Below are 24371 nucleotides of genomic sequence, written 5' to 3' on the forward strand. Positions count from 1 at the left end.
GAAAAGATTGACTTAAAGTGACAATAAAGTAGTGAATGGATGCTGTTGAATGGAAATGGACAGGATCTCATATTTAGGAAGGTCATCAAAATGGGAATTAGATAAATGTATAATTAAGGTGAATTGTAAATTGTTGTTAATGAAGTAGATATTATTTATCTTTTTTCGCTTTTAGGTTGTAAAGGCATGATGGTGTGGAGCAAGAATGGGCTGCCATTAAAATAATAAAGAACAAGAAGGCTTTTCTGGATCAAGCCCAGATAGAAGTGCGACTTCTTGAGCTCATGAACAAACATGACACTGAAATGAGATACTACATAGGTAAACAGACTGACAGACAAAGCAGTGCGCCCTGACCCAGACCAAAGATTTGAGTTAAATGTTATTTTTATATGATAATATGTTGATTTTATCTTAAAGTGATTGAATAAAAATCAGTTATTTCTGTTGGAGGGCATACAGATCTATATATGTTACTTGATCTGGCGGTAGTATTTTAAATCTTTAGGAATGGCATTCCAGGTGGTACATAGTCTAAAAACAAATAAGAATAGTCTCTCTCTCTCTTTTTTGCAGCTTATGAGTGCCATTGGTTTGCTTTAATGATACATTAAACTCCAGAGATTTCTTTGTTAACTTTAATCGTTTCTAATACAGCTCAGAAATTAGAAGTGAGGTACTATGTTGTTAGTGATTATAGAACCATTTTTGGAATGTCTTCCTCAAGAAATAACAGCCACGATGTCTTGAACTTCTACCATATTCCTTGTGCTTTTCCTCCATTGTCTGCAATAGTCATAGCAGTCCTGTAAGGAAGGTGGTAGAATCCTTATACTGCAGATGGTCTCAAGGAGTAACATACCCAAGGTCCCAGGGCTCTGAAAACAAAAAAAAAGGGACAGAAGAGTTATGAAAATAGTGACTTCTAGGGCCAATTGATACATGGGTAAACTATCTTCTAATTATATATTCTTTAATACTGTTTTTAATCAAATCTAAGATGCCAGTGATCGTCAGACATCAATATTTTATTTGATGACACTGAAATGAAATGCCACCAAGAAGAAACAAATTGCTGCCAATAAAAATAAGATGCTATAAATTTTAAGATCGAGACCTTAGGATCATTTAATTATGTAATTTTAAAAATAGGCATATATTAGCAACTCATGTTCAGAAATGCTGGCTGGTTTACCTGGTAACCATGAGGTTAAGTTTTATTAACAAACTCCTTTTTAATAAATTAGGAGAGGGCATTGTGGCCTCCAAGATGATAGAAACAAACACTGATGTTTAAAGATACATGGTCCCGTGACTCAGATTAGATTTCATATATGAAACACCTTCTTTCCTTATTGTTGCAATAAAATGAGCTTATCCTATTCATTTTCTTCCTTAGTGTCTTTATAGATCATCTGATACAGTCCATAGTAACAACATTTGCATTTGAACCCTTTTATCGTCTAATTCACTGAATGTTTGGTCTTCAGTGTTAGTTACAACTTAGTATAAACTGGGCACATTTCCATTCAATGGGTTAGAAGACCGGGAAGGACATTCTGAGGATGCTTGACTTATGATCTGAACATACCTCACCTCTTCTTCCTCTTCACTCTTGTGTTTTATTTTGAGTTTTTGCTTAAGTGGTAGACAAAATATTGATAGCATTACTATAACATTTTAATTTTGCCTTTTTGAAAGAAAACATGAAATGTTAGCTACTTGGTTATGTTACAATACTGGCTGTCATTTTTGTTTTTAATAAACTGACTTTAATGATCATTAATTGCATTAGTCATTACAGATACTCTTTTGGATGAATTTTTTAAACTTTTTTAGGAAGATGCTGAATTAATGTGCAGTGTCTCAAGAAACTGAGGTTCTATATTGGAAAACTAGCCAAAAAAAAAAAAAAAAACCTTTAGATTTAGCCTTGCCAGTAGAGTAGATACATTAAATTTAAGGTGTCTGGAAGTTGTGTTGCCTTTTTATGATATAAATTACTTTTTATTTTGAAGTGATTGATCAATATAACTTATTCTGATGAGTTTTATAGTCTTAAGTCTTTGAACTTAAAAAAAGTCTACTTTTTAAAATATTTTTAAACCATGCAGCATAATTTCTTATGTGGATTATTTGGTCCCTGCCATGGTCTAGAAATGATAAGTAGGCTTATGAATGGAGAAAGAGCATAGAATATATTACTTGCTATAACTATGGACCCTCTAAAAAGGCTTAATAGTCAACACATTGCTTCAAAAAGTGGTGCTTTAAGTATTAACACTGACTTCACATGAGATGAAGTCATTCAATAAATTAAAGCATTGCCCTTCAGTATAAAACTTCTTACATATACCAGATTGAGCACCTATAACTCAACAGGAATGATATAAAACAACCATTTGTCAAGGCTACCTTCGTTTTGGTCTTTTAGTATCATTTGAAACAGAAGTTTCTCTACAGGGCTATCTGGAATAACCATGACAGTATTCTGTGTCTGGTCCCTGAGAACAGGGGTACACAAGGCCTTGCAGTGGTGGTACTTGTATCATAAATTGCTTATTGGCAGACACTGTACCTATTTAATTCAGTAGATAAACAACTTAGATATTTTTAACTGTTTAAAGAATGTGCTGTTTACTGTAGAATGCTGATCTCCAAATTTTAACTTGATTTTCACTCTGCATTTGACATTGTAACTGTGAGTTCATGTGTATGTTATTCTCATTTAATTGGTATGTTTAATTTAAAATGAAACATTTTTCTCTTTCAGTGCATTTAAAATGTCACTTTATGTTTTGAAACCATCTGTTTAGTTTTTGAAATGCTGTCCTACAACCTCTGTGACTTGTTGAGGAACACCAGTTTTCGACGTGTCTCTTTGAACCTAACACGAAAGTTTGCACAGCAAATGTGCACTGTACTGCTTTTCCTTGTGACTCCAGAACTTAGTATCATTCACTGTGACCTAAAACCTGAGAGTATCCTTCTTTGTAACCCCAAACGCAGTGCAATCAAGATTGTTGACTTCGGCAGTTCTTGTCATTTGGGGCAGCGGGTAAGTATATTTCAGGACTTGTAAATTAAAATATAGAAATAAGTAGAACAGTGTAGGTAGATACTTGAAGTGTTATTAATCTGTGTACAGTTTGGAGATAATTATAGGATGGTTATCTTTAAAATGTAGCATTGAATCACTTATGTTGATACTTTGAGGAGATACCTTTTAAATTGCAAACAGTAATACTTTGAATTAGAAGGTGTTGGTTTTTCAAAGTTTATTTTAAAAAATTACATGTATGCTAAAAGACTAAGAGAAAATAGGTGACAAATATGTTAAATATTAGGTGCTTTGTTCTAACTGTATTTCCCAAAGAGGGGTTTTAGTATAAATTTGGGGAGATTCCAGTACTTAGAACATTGAATCTTTGCTATAAAATATTTCTCTAAATATAGATCCAAGCAGTGTTTTTCCTCGAAAATAGATGGATTAAAAAAAAAAAAGCAGGTAATTTTGCATTACACATGGTAATACAGTGTAGAAGCTATGCAGTTGATAAACATCAACTTATTTTGACAAATAAGTTTAAATCCTTTTTTCCTTATATAAATTCTGACACATCCAAACTAGTTTCCTTCAGAGTGCAAAAAACAGACATGTCCATAGCAATAAGTAGGTTTAGGTGTAGCTAATTTAGGAAAGCATTTTTTCCCTAAAATTCTTGGCATTATGAAAGCTACGTTAGCAGTGTTTTGCATATAAAATAGAAGTTGTAGGTTATTCTCTTCTTGAATTAGGGTCACCATCTGATAATACTTTATTCATTTTAAGTGCTATTTCTATTTACTTGTAAGTATTTGAAACTACATTTCTTTAAAAAAAAAGTGAAAGCATAACTAACATTCAGATACTACTATTTCATACTGGCTTTCTATTTCTTGGTTTTCCAAATTCATGAAATTTCCTGTCCTGTCCAACTTTTTTCCAGCTTTTAAATATAGTGGGTTAATTTAATCATGAAGGTTTATGACCAATTAACAAGATTGTCCTTTTGTTATTTTTTGCAAATTATCTTATGGTAGTGATTGCTATAAATCATTGAAAATATTTTTAAAAATTGAAGGAGTAGGAAGCAAGGTTTGCAAATTTCAGATGCCTCTGAAAATCAGAAGATACTCTGTGGGATAAAGTATATTGTAAATGGAAAATACATGCCCATCTTGAGAGTTATTTGAATAGATTTTTAGTCTTGCAAAATGTTTTCCTATTTAAATCAAATCATATATTCTGTCCTAATGTCAAACACTACTATCCAGCCAAACTGACACAACTGTACCTTTAGCTCAAGTTTTAAACTGTGTGAGTATATCAGAATTCTCTGGAAGTCATTTACAGAGTAGACATGCGGCGGTCCTAACCTGGTTCTGCTGGCTCAGTGTTAGAAGATGGTAGGGCAATTATGTCTCAGCAGAAATTGGTCAGGGGATCCTGGAGCACAGCCTTGTGGATAACCTAACTGCTACTCAGGTAGCTGACCAACTTCCTTTCACAAGCTGGGAAATAAGACAGTGTCAGTAATAGAGAGTCTTTGGGGCTTAACAGATGCCACTGGCTTATAAAAACTTGGAAATGTAATACTTCTTCCTGGTCCCTTTGAATTAGAATTTCTTCACTCTGAGAAGCCCTTAAGGTTGAGTTTGAGCTGCTTGTGGAGGCAAAGCTTATTCTCAGAGACTTGGCTGGAGTTGTAGGTCGGGGCCATAGAAGCTTTCTGAGGAAGCAGCTCCATGCTGCTTGGCCACCTGGTTTGAGTGTTAAGTTTAGGAAGTTTAGTTACAATTTTGTTTCTTTCTTTCCGTTTTTAAATAAAACTGTCTTTGCTTTAGTGATATTTCTAGATGTAATTTCAAAATGGCTATGTGGAAATGAATTGATCTCAAGACATTCTCAGGTTACTTCGTTGGAAATAATACATTTCAAGATTTTCTTTTTCTAAGAAGTCTTAGAGCGAGGTGGGCAGGACAGGGTGGAGAGGAAGTGATTAGTCTGAAATGACTCCCAGTTGAATCTCTGTGGCATGTTTCTAGGATCTGTCTGTGAGACTAGTATAGTGCTGATGTCTGAATTTTCAGTTACATTCTACTGAGTTTATTTGACCCTTAAATCTTTAGGTTAAATACAGTTTAACTGTTAAATTCATGGTAAACCAAGTGTTAGCCATAGCAGGAAAGAATAATTAATAGAGAAATAAATAGTTCTCAGTAATATTTTCTTCTAATAAGGCATAATTTTTGAGATACATCTCGATTACTAGTTAGGATTGAACTAAATGAAAGAGCTTGAATTTTGTGTATTTTGTATTTCACAGATTTAACCACTCCCTTGAAATGTTTAGTTCTTTAAATAACATTCACAGTCTAATGTTGAAACCAACAAATGAAACTATAATAACTCTATTTTTTTTGTTAATATTAGAGTATTGTTCTTAATCTAATGTTGACCACAATTTAAAAAAACTTATTTTGGCATTAATACTATTTTGAAATGTATTTCAGATATACCAGTATATTCAGAGTCGCTTTTATCGGTCTCCAGAGGTGCTGCTGGGAATGCCTTATGACCTTGCTATTGACATGTGGTCCCTTGGGTGTATTTTGGTTGAAATGCACACTGGAGAACCTCTGTTCAGTGGAGCCAGTGAGGTATATGGTGGATTGCTTTAAAAATTCTGTTTCTGTTTTCATGGTTTTTTGTTTTTAACCTCTGACAGTGTAATCTTCAAGTTGTTTTTAGGAAAAGGTGTCTGTTTACCAGCTTAATCATTCAAGTGTTAGGTCAGTTTTGATTTTATCCATTTTTAAAATTTTCAGTTATATAATAGTGAAGTGTAGAATTATGAAATAGAAGGTGAGATCTTTCAATCTGCTGATGAAGGAGAATGGTAAATTAGATTAGAAAAATAAGTATTTTGGTATAAATTTTATTGATTTTTAAGTATAATAACAGGAAAAGATGATATTGAAGAATTGAAGTCCACCCTAAAAACAGTGTGAACGTCACTGTAAATTTTGAGGGTATGATTTGGAGTTAAAGTAAATGATGACCAGTAGGCAGGTTTGATGGATATTTGATCTCAATAATTTAGGGCAAATTAGGACTAGAGAACCTAGTTAGATCTACAGACTAATGTAATTCTTCTAGTCCCCAGGCTTTCAGTCTGTGTTCCTAGAGGACTGTTGCAAGTCAAAGGCAGTGCCGGGGAGGGGTAGGAGGGCAGGGGAGGGAGGGAGAGGCCAGGCTCCCTCACAGTCAGAGGAACTGGGCTTTCAGTGGTTTTTGAAACTATTCACTTGTGGAGTTCTGGGTTTTTGTTTGTTTGTTTCTTTTTTTTTTTTTTAAAGAAAAGTTAAAAGTTGCAGATCATGATCAGTCGATTCATTTACACATGTGAGACGAGAAAGACTAATGAAATGCAATGACTTGTCCTGGGTTATACAGCTGTCAATAAATAGTGTCAGGAACCTGTCCCTTCTGCCTTCCTTTTAAGTCACTTCACTGTAGCTAGTGAGCTCCTGTTTGGCAGTAACTACCATAGTGTATATTTGTTTTTCTTTTAATAATAAATAATATTACCCTGTAATAGTACCTTTTCCATTGGTTTAAACAATATTAAGATCGCCTGAAACTTCAGTGGCTTCCACCTCACTCACTGTAAAAGCCAAAGTCCTTTGAGCAGCTTGAAGGTCCCTTACTCCCTCTGCTCCTGTTCCCTCTCTCCCACCGGTCCCAGCACATGACCTCCTGTCTGGTCTAGCCGCAGGCCCTGCCAGGCCCTTGCACTCGTCCTGTGCCAGGCCTGAAGTGCGCCTGCTCCCTCACTGCATTTATAATTTATGAATGAATGAATGAATTGATGAGCAGAAGTTGGATGTACTACAGTAGAAATGACAGGGTTTTTGTTTTTATTTTGAATACGGGTAGATCAGATGAATAAAACAGTGGAAATTCTGAGTATTCCACCTGCTCATATTCTTGACCAAGCACCAAAAGCAAGAAAGTTCTTTGAGAAGTTGCCAGATGGTACTTGGAACTTAAAAAAAACAAAGATGGAAAGTGGGTAAAACAGGGAAAATTTTTTTTGAGCCTTTATTTCTTTTCACTGAACTGTCTTTAAGCACACTTTGTATTTACTTGAAATCAGTGTTACAGTTAATTGGTTCCATTGGTAACTTAAGTATATATATTTTTTATAGTTTGACCTAAACTATCTGTTATAGACCAGTGTTTGATTAATCCTCAGGGTTCTCTTTAAGGCTTCATTTTGAAAACTCTATGTCAGTGTGTGTATATACTGCACGTTTTAAATATATATATATTTAAAACGTGCAGTATATAGTGCATATGTGCATATTGTAACAGTTCTACCTAATAAAACTGAAAAAATGAAAAAAATCTATATGTCTCTGCCTTTTGAGGCAGCCGATCAAATCGCCCTTCCTTGTTTCAATGGTAGAATCAGTAGATTTGACCTTTGTTTCTTATAGTTTGGGTGTACAGTGAAGTCACAGTTAACAGTAGTGCAGCTGTGAACAGTAGAAGTCATAATTGCAGTGAATGGCTTTTTTTTTTTTTTAAGTTGAGATGAGAGAGAAGGATTTTTGACTCAAGCAGTTTGTGACAAGAATATGAACTGACTGGATGGACCTTTGATAGATTTCAGATTCCCAGCTTGATGACGTGGCTAGCAGGAATCTCACATCTCCAAAATCTTTGGAAGTGAGGTTTTTAAAATGTTAGGTTTGTTTTAGTAATTTTCAGATGCCTAAACTATGTCAGTTTAAAAGAGTAAATGATGACAATTTTACATCTTGACTTACCTCCTTGTTTTGTATATCTGAAAATAACCGTATGTTTTGTAATCTAGTTTGTTTCTAGTATAAGATGGATATAATCTATAAACATATGATTGTGTGTGATATATGTACCAGACACCCTGTGACTGTAGTTCTGCATTTTTAGCACTTAAGAGGTTGCATTTTCGCTGGTTTTTATTTTGCCCTTGCATTTTAGCGATGCTGCCACCAGGAGTCATTTCCAGTGAACTGAAGGTGATGTTGTTTGCTGTAATTCACCTTCAGCTATGGAGTCTTAACTTTTAATATCAATTTTTTTTTAGAATATTAAAAAGAAATGTAGTTGTAGCTTTCACAGCTGATTTGTAACTTACTGCATTCTGCCTTATTGTCTAAAGTTTCAGGCAGTGCAATATCCGGCAGCTAAATGATACCTGCTCCACACAAAGAAAGGATGGAAAATGCCAAGCAGACATCCTGAGTCCTTTTGCCTTTGTCCACATAGCTTATCAGTCATGGCCCCTTTTCCCACTGAACCAGAGCACAGCCTGGGACTCCTCCTTAGCTTCACCAGCATTCAGAGTAGCTCCTACCAGTTGATTTTAATTAGCGTGGAGGATATGAGGCCTCTTTAATGTTTTTATCTCTCTGTGATACAGGCTTCTGCTTCTTTCTCCAATTTGAAGTTTTTTGCCTACTTCTGCTATTTTTTCCCTTTTTCTAAATGAAACATTCATCTCATTCCATTTCCCTAATCTCTGCTTTAGGAAAACCACAGTTAACTATGGGCTGTAACCTATCATTTCTCCAAAATTGGGCTATAATAATTATTATTTTAAATTATTTTGGGGGGCATTTCAAAAAAGAGTAGATAGATCTTTTCCCTTCTTAAAATTGAAAGTATCTTAACCTACATTTAATATATACTAATTATAGATTTTATGAGATTTTCCTTAGTTGCAATTAGCAACTGACTTAAGAAAATTAATTTTTAAAAGTGTAAAATAATTATTTCTCTTTAAACAAATAAACTTTTAACAACAAAAAAATCAAATCCATAACCAAATGATTACATTGTGACAGATGCACTAGGGGTTCTAACCAGAAGTATAAATAGAAGTGCATGCACTGTCAACAGGTATGTTTGTGTGGTTTATTTCCTTAGTGATTTTTATTTTTACTCTTAATTTCTCATTTTATGTTTCAAGAGCCCATTTTTGCTTCCTAGTAATGAAATTCATATTTACTATGTATTTTTTTCCTTTGGTGGGGAAGGAGGATGAAGAATTAAGACTGCAATTGATGCTGTTTTATTGAAGTATAATTTATATACAGTAAGATATGCATATTTTAAATGTTCACTTTGTTGAGTTTTAACTTATATACAGCAGTGTATCCACTACCTAAAAGACTCTTTCCGCCACCTCAGAAGTTCTCTTGTGACCCTTTTCTGTCATCCCACCCTCTCTCTGATTTCTGTAATTATAAGTTAGTTATAACTATTTCATAAGCAAAATTCTTGTCGATGGAATCTAGTATTTATTATTTTGTTTTGTTCACTTAACAGACATTGTTTTTGAAGATTCATCCATATTGTTGTGTGTCTAAGAGGTTATTCCTTTTAATTGCATCGTAGTATTTCTTTGAATGGAAATACTGTAATTTATCTGTATTTACCTCTCAGTGGTTGTTTGGGTTGTTTCCAGTTTAGGACTATTATGAATAAGGCTACTGGGAACATTTTTCATAAATCTTTTGTGCACATGTTTTTATTCCTCTGGGGTCACTACTTAGAAGTAGAGTTACCAGGTCATTAGAGTATATGTGTGTTTACCTTCACAAGAAAATACCAAATAGTCCCCCAAAGTCTTGTCATCTTATTCCCCCTACATGTGAGTGTTCAGTTGTATGACATCCTCACCATTTGATATGGTTGGTTTTTTTTTTTATTTTAGCCATTCTAATGGGTATATATCAGTTTCCATTTGCATTGCTTCGCAACTAATAATGTTGACACTTTTTCTTGTGCTCATTAGCCATTCATATATCTTATTTTGTGACAGTTTGTCCAGTCTTTTGCCTGTTTGTTATAGGAATGTTTAATTATTGAGTTGTAGGAGGTTTTTGTTAACATATAGTGTATATAAGTCTTTATCACATATATGTGACAACTATTTTTTCCCAGACTGTGAGTTGCCCATTTATTTGCTTAGTTGTAGTTTTTGATTAACAGAAAATGTTAATGTTGACAAAATAAAATTTGTCAGCTTTTTTTATGAACAATCTTTACTTTCCTCAAGTTTGTGAAGATACTCCTTTGAAGGTCGTTTGTTTTGATTCTAGCTTTTACGGTCAGAGTTCATGGTCTCTCTTGAATTAATTTTTGAGTATGGGATGGGGATATAAGAGTTGAAGTTCATTTTGCTCATATGCTTACCACTAAGTTGTTGATCTGATTTGGCACATTATCCAAAAGCAATCAATCTTTTGTGTGGGGATCTTTATTTGTACTCTGCTGTTTCATTGGTCTGTCTGTCCTTGAACCAGTGCCACATTGCTGATTACTGTGGCTCTGTGGTAAGTCTCTAATTCAAGTGATATAAGCCCACCAGCTCTTCTCTTCTGTTTCAAAATTGTTGGGTTTTCCCCCCTCTAGGTCCTTTCTATTTACATAGTAAAGTTTAGAATCAGCTTATAAATTTGTATATAAAGTCCGGCTGGAAGTTTCATTAGGATTGCACTGAGATTCCATTCAGGAGAATGGACATCTTAACAGTAGTTATTCTTCTAATCTATGAACATGGTTTATCCATTTATTTAGGTCTTAAATTTCTCTTAGCATTTTGTAGCATTTAGTGCAGAAGTCTGGCACTAAATTTGTTCAATTTATTTCTAAGTTTTAAATTTTGGGGGTTAAGTGTCATTATTTTTAAAATACCATTTCTAATTTTTCATTGCTAATATGTAGAAATACAGTAGATTTCTGTATATTGACTTTCTGTCTTAACACCTTGCCAAATTTACCTATTTGTTCTAGGGTTTTTGTTTGTTTGTTTTTGGGATTCTGCAGACTTTTGTTAAATAATTATGTCCTCATGAATGAACAGTTTCATTCTCTTAATCTGTATACCTTTATTTCTTTTTATTTTGTTATACTGACAGGATCTCCATATACTGAATAGTAATGATGAGAATAGACATTTTTCCATGTACTGAGCCTTAAAGAAAAGTCATTCAACATCGGTGACATTAGTTATGTATTTTTCATAGCCCTCTATCAAGTTGAAGGAGTGGTATTTTTATGTTTAATATTTTGAGAGGTGTTTTTTAATTTGTTTTTTTAAATCATGAATGGGTTTTGAATGGTGTCACATGGCCTTTCATGTTTCTGTAGACGTGATTTGAAAGCTGTTTGCTTGGTTATAATGGAGGTACTGGGGACTGAACCTAGGACCTTGTATGTGCTAAGCATGCACTCTACTACTGGTCATATGATTTTTTTTCTGTTTTGTGGTGAAGTACATGAATTAATTTTTGTAATAATTCAGCTCATGTTGTGGTAAGCCACACTTACTCTTGGTATACTGTCCTGTTACATGTTGCTGGGTTCAGTTTGCTGGTCTGTTGATAGGAGATTAGTTTCTTTGTAGTTAAGTGGATATTTGTCTAAAATTTTGTAATATTTTCATTAAATTTTGATTTTAGGATTATGCTGGTCTCAAAACTATTGGGAAGTATTCTTTCCTGATTTTTTCTGAAAGAATTTGTGTAAAACAGGTGTTATTTCTTTTGTAAATGTTTAATGGAGTTAGTGGAACTTATCATGACCTGGGATGTTCTTTATTGATTGTAGTTGACGTATTTTGTAAATATATAGCTATTTTTGAGTCAACTTGGGTAGCTACATATTTCAAGAAACTTGTCCTTCTCATCTAGGTTGTTGGATTTGCTATAAAATTACCCATAATACTTCATAATTGTCTTTTTAATTTCTGGAGGATCTGGTAGTGATAGTCTGTCTTTTATTCCTGATATTGGTCATTTGTGTTTTCTTTCCTTTTTTCTCTATTAGTCTTGCTTGTGGTTTATCAGATTTGTGAATTTATTAATCTTTTCAAACTACTGGCTTTTGATTCTTCTCATACTCTTAGTCTAATTTCTTTCCCATTGATTTTCCCTCTGTTACTTCCTTTTTTCTCCTTACTTTAGGTTGACTTTGGTTTTTTCAAGCTTCTGAATGTGGAAAAACTTTCTTCTTTTCCTATAGCTTTTAATGGTATAGATTTCCCTCTAAGCACTGCTTTAGATGCATCCTACAGCTTTTGATATGTTTTAACTGTCAGTTTTTTGAAATGTTTCTAATTTCTCTTGTGATTTCTTTATTGGCTCATTATTTAGAATGTTATGTAATTTCAAAAGTCCAAGGATTTTTAAAGATATCTTATTTTTACTGATTTCTAATATAGTAGCATTGTGGTCAGAAAACATGATTTTACTCCTTTAAAATCCATTGAGACTTGTTTTATACATAGCATGTAAGCTGTCTTGGTGTGTGTTTCATGTACACTTATATTTGTTTGGTGTAGTGGTCTATAAATGTCAGTATAGGTCAGGTTGTTTGATACTTTTCTTTACATCCTTACTTTGTATCTTTGTATATTTGTTCTATCAATAACTGAGAGGAGTGCATAATCTTCAGTAATACTGGATTTGACTTAATCTTATCTTAGTTGCTGTTTGTTTTTTGAAGCTCTCTTAATAGGTATACCCATTTAGTATTATTAGGACTTAGTGATAAATTCAGTCTTTTATCCCCAGGAAATACTTGTATCTCTACTGATGGTTTGTCTTTACGTCTACTCTGTCTGATATTACTATAGCTGTACCAGCTTTCTAATTCTTACCATTTTCATAGTATATATTTTCTACCCTTTACTTTAAACCTGTTCATGTTTTTATATATAAAGTATGACTTGTCTACAACATGTAGTGGAGTCATGCTTTTTAACCCAATCAGTATCTTTCTTTCACAATGAATATTTGGCCCATTTAGTATTTCACAGGTTTGGATTTTAGACTGTTGTCTTATTTGTGTTCTGTTTTTCTTCTCTGTTCTTTGTTCCCTGTTCCTTCTTTCCTGACTTCTTTTTTGAGTCGAGTACTTTTTCATATTTTATTTCATCTTCTCTTACTGCCTTTTTAGCTATTCCTCTCTGTGTAATTTTTAATGTTGCTTATTATATGCATTTTAACTTGGCAGTTGACCTTAACAGGATATTATATCACTTGATAAACCATGTAATAATCGTGTGCCGCTATCTGACCCTTCCACGCTTATCATCATGTAGCGCTTGTCATAATCCTCATGACACATCAGCTGCTTAAGTTAAAAAGGACTTTTTAAGGAGATTTAAAAAGACATAAAAAATAAAGATAATAAAAAGTTCTTTCTTTTTTACCCATATAGTTAGTTCTTCATTTCTGCAGTTCCTGATTTCCTTCTGGTATTATGTTCCTTCAGCCTGAAGAACTTCCTTTAACTTCTTGTGTTATAATGAATAAGTTCTGTTGATTAATTGTCTCACCAGTTGTTTGTCTGAAAATATGTTTATTCACCTTTATTTGGGGGAAGATACTGTCTATAGATACAGACATTTCAATGGATATAGAATTCTAGGCTTACATTTCGGCAGAAGAGAGTGATGGTATAATATTGTTTAAAGATGTTAATGATTTTTTTTTCTGTATTACATTATTTCTAAAGAGAAGTCATTGGTTTTACTAAGCATTGTTGTCTTTATAAAATATTTCTCTTCTTCCTGGTAGGTTTTTCTTTTCTTTTCTTTTTTTAATGTTTGAGTTTTCAGCAATTGACTATTAGGTCCTTCTGTATTGTTTTCTTTACATTTATTTTCCATGGAGTTTGCTAAGTTAGATCTGCGGTTGATCTCTTTCCAGTTTTTTTTTTTTTAATTAATGCTTAGACATTATCTTTTCAAATGTTCTGTTTCACTCTTTCTTCTAATTCTCCAGTTAAATGTATGGTGCTCAGTATTATCTCAGAGGTCTCTGTTCGGTTTACTCCTTTTGCTTTCCTTTTGTGTGTTAGTTTGGTTAATTTTTGTTAGTTTAGTTGTGGGGGGTGTTGGATGATTCTTTTTGCTTTGTCTTCTAGTTCACTATTTTAATTCTGCTGAATCCAGTCTGCTGTTAAAAATCATTAAATGAATTCTTCATTTCTGATACTGCATTTTTTAGTTCTGAAATTTTCACATTTTTATTTACCTTTTTTTTTTTAATAGTTTTAATTTTCTCTTCTGAAACTCCCCAACTGTCCACACATGTTATCTGCCTTTTGAACTAATTTCTTCTTACCATGGTTACTTTTAAATGCCTTTCTGCAAGTTTCAACATTTGGGTCATTTATTTATGTAGGTTTTCTACTATTTTTTTTCGCTTGATTATGGACCCAGTTTTTGTTTCTTATGTCTGTAATTTTTTAAATGTGTGCTGGACTTTGTGTCTTTAAGAACAGTTGAGGTGGAAGTGAATCTTGGTTCCCTGTAGAAAGAGGCATGCCTCTCGCTCTCCAGACCATGAGTGTGAAGAGACTGAGTCAATTTCTTTGTAGTTTAGCTGAATCTGGGCTTTGTTTGTTTTGTTTGTTTAACTTAGATTCTATTCTCCACTGTCTTCATAGGTTTTAAACAGTGTTTGTGGAGACTGGAGCGATCTTTTATACATGTTGAACAGCCAGCAGCCCATTCCTAACTACTTGTGCTTCAGGGCCATCTGTGCCCATCCAGTTGCTCCAGGCCCAACTTTGCAGAGCCCTGGGGGATCCTCTCCGGGTCTCTGCCTGTCCCATTCTTCAGCCTAGCCACACGTAGCTGTTAGAAGTTGGTTTGGAGTTGGGCTGGATTCTCCTTCCTCAGATCTGTGGCATTTGCTCTTCTCCCACCATAAGTCTCTTCTCTCCTAGGAAAGGCTTTTCACTTTCTAGAATTTAGTTAATTGTGGTTTCTTTAGTCCTCAGTTCTCTGATGGGTTTTTAAAAAGCAGTGATTTTGTGGTTTGCCTGCCTGGCTTGTTCTTGATTTTTAGAGTAAGAGCAATGGTCTCTTGCACATTTCTACATTGTTCTTAGAAACAAAAATCCACTGATACTATTCTGAATAAATTCAGCAGTCTTAGGGATTTTAAAGGTTATATTGTTATTTGTTGAAAAATGAGTTTCCAGAAAATCTCAGTGCATGCTAAGACAATTTATTATCAAATATATTTTCTAAAGGGAGGCATAAATAATTTGCTTTTGATTTATCTGAATAGGAGCAGGGAGAGTTAGACCTGGGATTCTTTATTAGGATTGATCCCAACAGCTTTAATGAGCCGTGGTTACTGAGGAAGTACACCTGAGTTCACAGGTGCATCGGGCAGAAAAGAGGTTCACCCCCCACCCCCACCCCCCCGGGCTGGGGCAGAGGCTGGCACGCTGCCTTTGCAAAGGACCCCACTGTAAAGCTTTAGGCTTCATGGGCTTCTGTTACGTATTGTTAACTTGGCTTTGTTTTTCAGAGTCTTTAAAAATGAAAAAACATTCATAGCTGAAGCTGTATAAAAACAGAATCTGGGCCAGGACGTATTTTACTGATCCCTGGGCTAGATGATCTTTATAGTCATTTTTGGTCTCAAAATTATTTTGAATTTCTCCGAACTACAGTGCATTCAGAATAGTAATGTGTGAAAATACAGAGGCTCTAACTATAAAGCATTCTTTTTAATAAAGGCCTCAACATATCATACAAGTAAACATATTTGATGTTATGTAGGCTTTTACATATTCCATCAAATTTAAAGGAAGTCTTTTCATCTTTCTTTTTAGGAGTATAAACCACCAGGAACCCATAAACTTCATAATATTCTTGGAGTAGAAACAGGAGGACCTGATGGCGTCGTGCTGGGGAATCGGGCCATACAGTAGCTGACTACTTGAAGTTCAAAGACCTCATTTTAAGGATGTTTGATTATGACCCCCAAACTCAAATTCAACCTTACTATGCCCTGCAGCACAGTTTTTTCAAGAAGACAGCTGACGAAAGTACAAACACGAATAATAGCATGTCCACGAGCCCCGCCATGGAGCAGTCACAGTCTTCGGGCACCACTTCTGGTATGTCTTCAAGCTCAGGTCGGTTCTTTTGAGATTAATTAGGCTTTGACATGTTTACCCTTTTCTTTTCAAAGTGGGGGTTACTTTAAAGTGTTTTTAAGGTTTGTTAATGGGTAGGGAAGAACTATTTTCCTTAAATCTGTTCTTTGTGGGTAGTAAAAAAAAAAAAAAAAAAAGTCACCTCCCCTGAAGCTCCAACACTTAGTTATATGTGTCAGTAAATGCTGCTTGGGAACAAAACCAAAATTTTAAATTGTTTTTAAAATGGAAATACTTGGTCTACATGCTTGAGTTTTCCCGATGTAACCAAACTTGGTTACATTTTAGTTCAGTGGTTGATGTGAAAGACCGCAGAGAATTGGATGCCTTTCTGGTATACTTTCGCATTAATAGAATTTTTTTTGGTGACACAGTTCCAGTTTTAATGGTACAGTTGCAGGATATGTACTTGGACAGAATTAGCTTTCAACTCACAAGGTGTGTTGTGCTGTGATACTTCAGGTGGATTGTCGGGGACGAGCAGCAGTGGGAGAGCCAGGTCGGACCCAACGCACCAGCACCTGCACAGCAGCGGGCACTTCTCCGCGGCTGTCCAGGCCATGGACTGCGAGACACACAGCCCGCAGGTGGGCCCTGGCACCGCCCTTCATCCCGTGCCCTGCCGTGCCTGGGGGGGCAGTACTGGGTGCGAGGTGTCTTCTGAATGATTGTGTCATTTACTCTTCAGGGCCGTACCTTCCTCGTTTATAAGGCATTCTAATTTATTTCTGACTGAAGAATCACATCCTTGTTTAGAAATAGCTCACATTTATTGAGCGCATACCAGCCATTGCTCCAAGTGTTTTTTCCGTGTTTATTCATTTACTGCGGCAGCATTTTGAGCCTCACACAGTGTGGATTTTCATGTTACATTGGGAACTGAGACTTCAGTGAGTTAAGTAACTTTCTGAGGCTCATCTTAATTACTGCACTCTCTGCCTCCTGTGACCTTTGATTATGGACAGGCCTACATTCTGAATCAGAATCTGATTCTGAATTGTAGTTTGATTTTCACCTCCATGTTGTTTTGTTTCATTTTTTGTTTGGAGGTTTTTTGTTTTTCAAACCTGTTAAAGAGGATCTAATTAAGTAAATTTTTTAAGGGGTGAAGCAGATGGTGGTAGTAAAAATATTCATTAAATACCGTTTGTAAAATACTAAGTTAATTCATGCTGAGTACTGCATAGCGGTGTTTTATAACAAGAGGCCAGTATATTATTTGATGAGTGAAATAAAACTGAAGTTGATGAACACCAGCCCTTGTCCCTGGTGCAGAAATCTGCATGTGCAGCTGTCTGCTCATGGTCACCGGCCTTCCTGGGCAAGCTTTCCTGGTTCTTCTGCCATCATCTCTCTCCCATTCTCTTTAATAATGGTTTCAAACCCTTCTTCTCCTCTCAGAAACCTTTGGTCTTGCCTCCTCTGTTCTCTCTCACTCATCACTGTGTAAGGAACAGCCTTACAAAAGGGACTCCTCACTGTGTGTCACCAGCCTCCGTTTGTCCTGTCCATGTCTCTCCTTGTCTGCAGCCCCTACTCATCCCCAGGTCTCCCGTCGGAAGCAAAACCTTGCCCTGGCCCATGTCTTTCTCGCCCCACATTTCTGCTTCCTGTGGGCTCTGTCTTGTCCCCCTTACCAGCTCCTCAGCTCGCCCCAGCTGGGCTGCCTCCCGGCTCCAAGAGCTGCTCCTGCAGTGTCACCAGTGGTTGTCACGAGGTGCCCAGAGGGCACACGGTCACTTCGTTCTGTTCCTCACTCACATTGACAACACTGGCTTGCCCCTGCTCTTCGAAGCTCTCTCCTCCATCTTACTTGTCCCTTGTCCCACCCCGTCCCACCCCCGCTGTCTCCTTTCTGGATTCTCCTCCTCCAACCCTGTGCCCCTCTCCCTCACATGACACACTTCCTGGTCACCTCACAGCTCTAACCAATGACCGTAGCAACTGTCCTGAGGCACATCACTTAACATCTTTATTTCTGCCCTACATGTCACTCCTGAACCTCATGCCTTTATTTCTAATCATCTACTGTCAGTATCACTTTGAAAGGCTCCACAACACAACACTCCAGATGCGGCCCATGAACAGCTGCCGTCATTTCCACGTCCACCACTGCCCTCCTGCCCTTACCTGTTCTTGGTGCAAATGGCCCTGAACTCACCCTTTTGCTCAGGTTGTACACCTGGCGCCTGGGGAGTTGATCCGGACTCCTCTCTCCCTCATGCCCACAGCGAATCAGAGGGTGGAGAGCGTGCTTCTGAATAGCCTGTGTGTGTTTTTATTCTCCCCACCTCACTTCACCCCCTTGCGACAACCATCTCTAGTTTATCTGATTAGAAAGACTATTCTGACTGGTCCTCCACCGTCCAGTTTCATTCACCAGTCTATCCCGTTCTCTTCTCTGAAGCCGAGTCAGTGTTCAGTCAAGCAGTCTGATCCAGTTCTTGGCCTTCTCTTGTACTGAAAAAGAATTCAGACTCCTTAGGAGGGTTACCGTGGTTCCGGCGGTCCGGCCCCTACGCAGGCTGCTCGTCCTCCTCTCTGGTCTTACTGGATGCTCTTCACTTTTTGGAATATAAAATGTGTGTTCTCTCTCACGTTTCTCCCATTGTCTGCGCTCAGCCTGGAGTGCTCCTTTCCTCTGTCCTTGCCTTGGTAACTACTGTGTATCCTGCAGGTCTTAAATATCACTGCCAAAGGCTTTCCCTGATTCTCTAGAACAACCTTCCTTCCTTCTTCCCTTTCTCCTTCTAAATACAGTTGATGCTGCAAACACACAAAACGATCCAGGGAGTAGTCCAAGCCACCTGGGCCCCCACCTGTGTGTAACAGATGTCAGTGTTGTGCCTTATTTGCCTCAGCTCTTTTCTCATTTAATTTTTGAATAGTTGATACATTCACATGGTTTAAATTAAACAAAAGAGGATTCAGTGAGCCGTCTTCCCTTCTGTGTCCTCTAGCCACCTAATTTCTAAATTAATGTTACTAGTTTTATGTATCCTTTTTGAGATATTTTATACACATGCAAGCAAATACAAATACATATTCTTCACCTAACCTTTGTACACAGATGGTAGCGTACCATGCATACTGTTTCACATCTGGTTTTTTATTTTAACATGTTACACGTGTATTTAAAAAATTTATATGTATGTATATATTTATCTTTCTGTATCATTACATAGAGAGCTTTTTCATTTTTTTTAAGTCATAGTATTCCATTGTTTAGATATTCTGTAAGTCATATCAGTAGCTCATACTAGCTTATTTCAGTCTTTTCTTACTACCACAAATAATGCCATAATAAATAACCCTCTATGTAAATCATCCACACATGCAGTTTGTCTGTGATAAAAATTCCTGGATGTGAAATTGCTGGGTCAAAGAATAATGTGGTTTGTCATTTTGTTAGCTGTTGCCAAGTTGCCCTCCATGTAGTGTTACCAGTTTAGCTTCCCAGTAACAGAGTTCGGAGACACAGTCAGTGTGATCACCTTTGGAGAAGTCTGAAATGAAAAATGGTGCTGGACAGAGTATAGTTATATTTTGTTCATTTCTTCTTATGCATGAATTTTGAGTAGCTTTGTTAATTTTTTAAACTTTTTTAATTGAGTTATAGTCATTTTACAATGTTGTATCAAATTCCAGTGTAGAGTACAATTTTTCAGTTATACATGAACATATATACATTCATTGTCACGTTCTCTTTCGCTGTGAGCCACCACAAGACCATGTATATATTTCCCTGTGAGTAGCTTCATAATTTAAAAACCATTAGTGTTTTCTGAGAACTTTCTGTTTTTCTACTGGATTATTTTCAATAGTATTTCTGCAATTTTGATTCTGAGACCACCTTCATTGAGTAAATACTTAATGATCCGTGCTAGCTACTGGTGCTAAAGACACAGTCTTTGCCTTCCTAGCACTTACAGTGACACAGTAAATAAACAAAACCTAATGTAATAGAGAATAGCTGTTTGTTGGCTGGACTATATTAATTCAAGTAGGCCCAACTGATAACAGATCAGTAGACCCCCAAAATATGGTAGCTAAAGGAATAAAAGTACTCTTTTTTATGTAATAGTCCTGAATGGGTATTCAGGTTAGGGGTGTGGCTCTCCCCTACCATCCTGCGACTGCTGGTCCCTGAGGGCCTAGTTGTCTGCTGCCTCCAGCAGGCGAAGGACTTGGGAGGTAATTTAGGGGCCATATCTGGCCATGACATAGGGACTTTCATTCACATTCCTTTGACTAAAACAGTCACACGGCCATGTCTTGTACAGGGAAGGCTAGTATATGGGGTGCAGTCATGTGCTCAGGAAGAAGAATATGTTTTTTGAGGACAACTAGTAGCCTGTGCTGCAGAAGTTGGGGCAGCATTAGCCGTGGTGGTGAGGGGAGATTCTGAAACTGAAAGGGTGTGGAAGAAGCATGCAAGCAGAAATTAGAAATCAGAGCATTCTAGGCAGAAGGGAACAGTAAGTACAAATACCCTGAGGCATTTGAAAGATTCTGACCAGGTGGAGGAATAGAAGGAAGACCCTGTATAGTCAGAGCCCAGGTGGCTGGAGGGAAAGGTTGGAGAGATAAGCATTGTATAGATTGTGCAGATGGCACATGGGTTTTGGATTGTTCTGTTTATCCATTCATTCACTGGTGGACACTTAGGTTCTTTCCATGTTTTTGCTATTGTAAATAATGCTATAGTTAACATGGGGGTACATGTATCTTTTGAAGATAGTATTTTTGTTTTCTTCAGATAAATACCTAAAAGTAGGGTTGCTGGATATGGTTGTTTTGTTTTTAATTTTTTGATGAACCCCCATACTATTTTCCACAGTGGGTGCACCAGTTAATATTCCCACCAACAGTGGGATTCCCTTTTCTCCACATCCTTGCCAACACTTGTTATTTGTTGTCTTTTTGATAATAGCCGTTCTAACAGGTGTGAGAGGATAACTTGTCATGGTTTTGATTTGCATTTGCCTGATAATTGATGGTGTTGAACATCTTCTTTTGTACCTGTTGGCCATCTGTATGTCTTCTTTGAAATATGTCTATTCAGATCTGCTCATTTTTTAATTGGATTGTTTGGGTTTTTGCAGTTGAGTTTTATGAGCTCTTTATATATTTTGGATACTGGCCCCTTATCAGAGACACGATTTACAAATATTTTCTCTGATTCAGTAGGTCGCTTTTTCATTTTGTTGGTTCCTTTGCTGTGCAGTAGTGTTTTAGTATGATATAGTCTCATTTGCTTATTTTTGCTTTTGTTGCTTTCGCTTTGGTGTCAGATTCAAAAAATCATCACTAAGACCTGTGTCAAAGAGCTTACCACCTATGTTTTCTTCTAAGAGTTTTATGATTTCAGGTCTTAGGTTCAAGTCTTTAATCCATTTTGAGTTAATTTTGGGGTTTGATACCAGATAGTGGTTGAATTTCATTCCTTTGTATAGCTATCTAGTTTTCCCAACACAGCTTGTTGAAGAGACTGTCCTTTCTTCATTGTATGTTCTTGGTTCCATTATCATAAGTTAATTGACCATATATGTGTGGGTTTGTTTCTGGGTTCTCTTTTCTGTTCCATTGATCTATGTGTCTGTTTTTATGCTATACTATACTGTTTTAGTGACTATAACTCTGTATTATAGTTTGAAATCACAGAGCATGATGCTTCCACCTTTGTTGTTCTTTCTCAAGATTGCTCTGGCTATTCAGTGGTTTTTTTGTGGATTACAAATTTTAGAATTATTTGTTCTCTATTTTTTTTAAAAAAGACCACTGGAATTTTGCCATAGGGATTACATTGACTCTGTAGATTGCTTTGGGTGGTTTAGACATTTTAACAACATTGATTCTTGCCATCTGTGAGCATGGACTATCTTTCCATTTATTTTGTTTTCTATTTCTTTTATTAGTGTCTTGTTTTCAATATACAGGTCTTTCACTTCCTTGGTTAAATCTATTTCTAGGCATTTTATTCTTTTTGATGCCATTGTAAATGGGATTGTGTTCTTTCTCTGTTTGATATTTCCTTATTAGTGTACAGAAATGCAGCAGATTTCTGTTATTGATTTCATACCCTGCAACCTTACTGAATTCATTTATTAGTTCTAACAGGTTTTTGATGGAGTCTTTATAATATCATGTCATCTGCAAATAGTGACCGTTTTACTTCTTCATTTCCAATTGGAATGCCTTTTATTTCCTTTTCTTGCCTAACTTGGATTTGTGCTTTTAATAAAGAATTATTCTTCCTATTCTTTGGTGAGTGGTTTGGAAAAAGGCAAGGATGGAAGACGGGAGTTGATTGATTTAGGAGGCTGTTTTGTTAGTCTGGGCAAGAGATGGTAGTGGCCTCATCTAGGGTCAGGTTTTGGAAATGGAGAAGAGAGGCCAGGCTGGGCTCTGGCTTGGAGGTGGCTTCAGTAGTGCTCGCTGGCTGTCTGAATGGAGGGATGGTCACGCCGCTGGATGAGTAGTAGGGCTTTTATCAAAACAGGAAAGATGGAGAGGGGAGGGGCTTTAGGGGGACAGTAAAGAATTCTTTTGTGACCCATAAGAAATTATTTACGCTCTGGCCCTTTCCAGAAAAAGTTTGCTGACCCCTGGCATAAGCAATGCTCCCAAGGAAAGAAGGTGGCCAGTAAAATATATGAGCCTGTTTATGGGTATAACTTGCTGAAGATTTCATAGTAAAATGTTTTTCACCCTTGAACGTATTTGGAAGTTTGTTACAGAACTATCTAACACATTAAAGTTTCAAAACCCTCTAATTAATGTAAATGCTAGTGTTGTAGCTTTTCATTGAAGATTGAAACTTGGCAGCGATACTCTGAATAAATCCTTTTAAAATCTGTTCTTCCAGGTGCGCCAGCAATTTCCTGTTCCCCTTGGTTGGTCAGGCACTGAAGCTCCCACACAAGTCACTGTTGAAACTCATCCCATTCAAGGAACAACCTTCCATGTAGCCCCTCAACAGAATGCATTGCATCATCACCATGGAAACAGTTCCCAGCACCACCATGGACAATGAGCCTTGGGTAACCGGACCAGGCCAAGGGTCTACAGTTCTCCAACAAATAGCTCCTCTACCCAGGATTCTATGGAGGTTGGCCATTGTCACCACTCCATGACATCCCTGTCTTCCTCAACTACTTCTTCCTCCACATCTTCCTCCTCTACTGGCAATCAAGGCAGTCAGGCCTACCAGAATCGCCCAGTGGCTGCTAATATCTTGGACTTCGGACAGAATGGAGCTATGGACATTAATTTAACCATCTACTCCAATCCCCGCCAAGAGACTGGCATAGCTGGACATCCAACGTACCAGTTTTCTGCTAATACAGGTCCTGCACATTACCTGACTGAAGGACATCGGACAATGAGGTAAGGGGCTGACAGAGAAGAGTCCCCCATGACAGGAGTTTGTGTGCAGCAGAGTCCTGTAGCTAGCTCGTGACTAAATTGAAACGAGTTTGTTTCTTGTGTGTTTTTATAGAAATGGTGTTTTTTTCCAAAAAACAAAGTGCAAAGCTGCTTGAATCAGAAGGAGATTAACAACACTCATCCGCTACAAGAGGGCAAAGCTGACTTTTTTTTTTTAACTTGAAAAGATTGCAAAGGGACAATGAAGTTTTTAAAAGAGCCATGTCCAAACCCATCTTCATGGATAGCTCAGAGGTGTCCTCTTTTTGCCTCCTTCATTTTAACCTGCTACATCCCAGTCATAGTGGGGTTTTTTGTCTTTCTATTCCACAAAAGTTACTGTTCCGATGTTGGTCTTGATCAGTTGCCAACTAATTTTAAAATAAAAGGCACTGCACATAATTTGCATAAAGGGCCCCAAGAGGGTGTTTTTTTTCCTCCTTTCTGTTTTTCTTTTTTTTTCTCCCCATTTTTGTTTTGTTTTTGTTTTATTTCGGGGGGGGAACGTTTGGATTTTTAAGTCCTCCAAACACACTTGGGCACGGAAACGCAGTCCTGTCAGGAAGAGGGACCTCCAGCTCACACAACATCCATCACCTTCAGCTGTATGGAAGGGATGGTGGTATTGGCATTTGTAAGACACAGTAAGCCTGTCTGTCCTTTTATTTATGCGAGTTGGGATTAGCAGCAATATTATCAGAAGACATTTCCCATTATAATTGGGCCATTTACAGAAGAACACGAGAAATTTAGCTTGTCTTGTTTAGGTGAGGTGTGTATAATGGGTCTTCCTGCTTTCTTGCTGTGCAAGAAGCCTACTAGTCAAATGGGTGGGAAACAGATTTCTGATTTCTTCAGTCCCTGAAAGAGTTCAGGTGTG

At 36.7% G+C, this 24371-nt stretch overlaps 1 pseudogene; it reads left to right on the plus strand.

Annotated features, from left to right (window-relative positions):
* The first annotated feature begins 182 nt into the window (after positions 1-182).
* LOC105070529 (dual specificity tyrosine-phosphorylation-regulated kinase 1A-like) lies at positions 183-23540 on the plus strand (annotated as a pseudogene).
* Positions 23541-24371: the final 831 nt, after the last annotated feature.

The sequence above is a fragment of the Camelus bactrianus genome, chromosome 6 (genome assembly GCF_048773025.1).
Source record: "Camelus bactrianus isolate YW-2024 breed Bactrian camel chromosome 6, ASM4877302v1, whole genome shotgun sequence".
NCBI lineage: Eukaryota > Metazoa > Chordata > Mammalia > Artiodactyla > Camelidae > Camelus > Camelus bactrianus.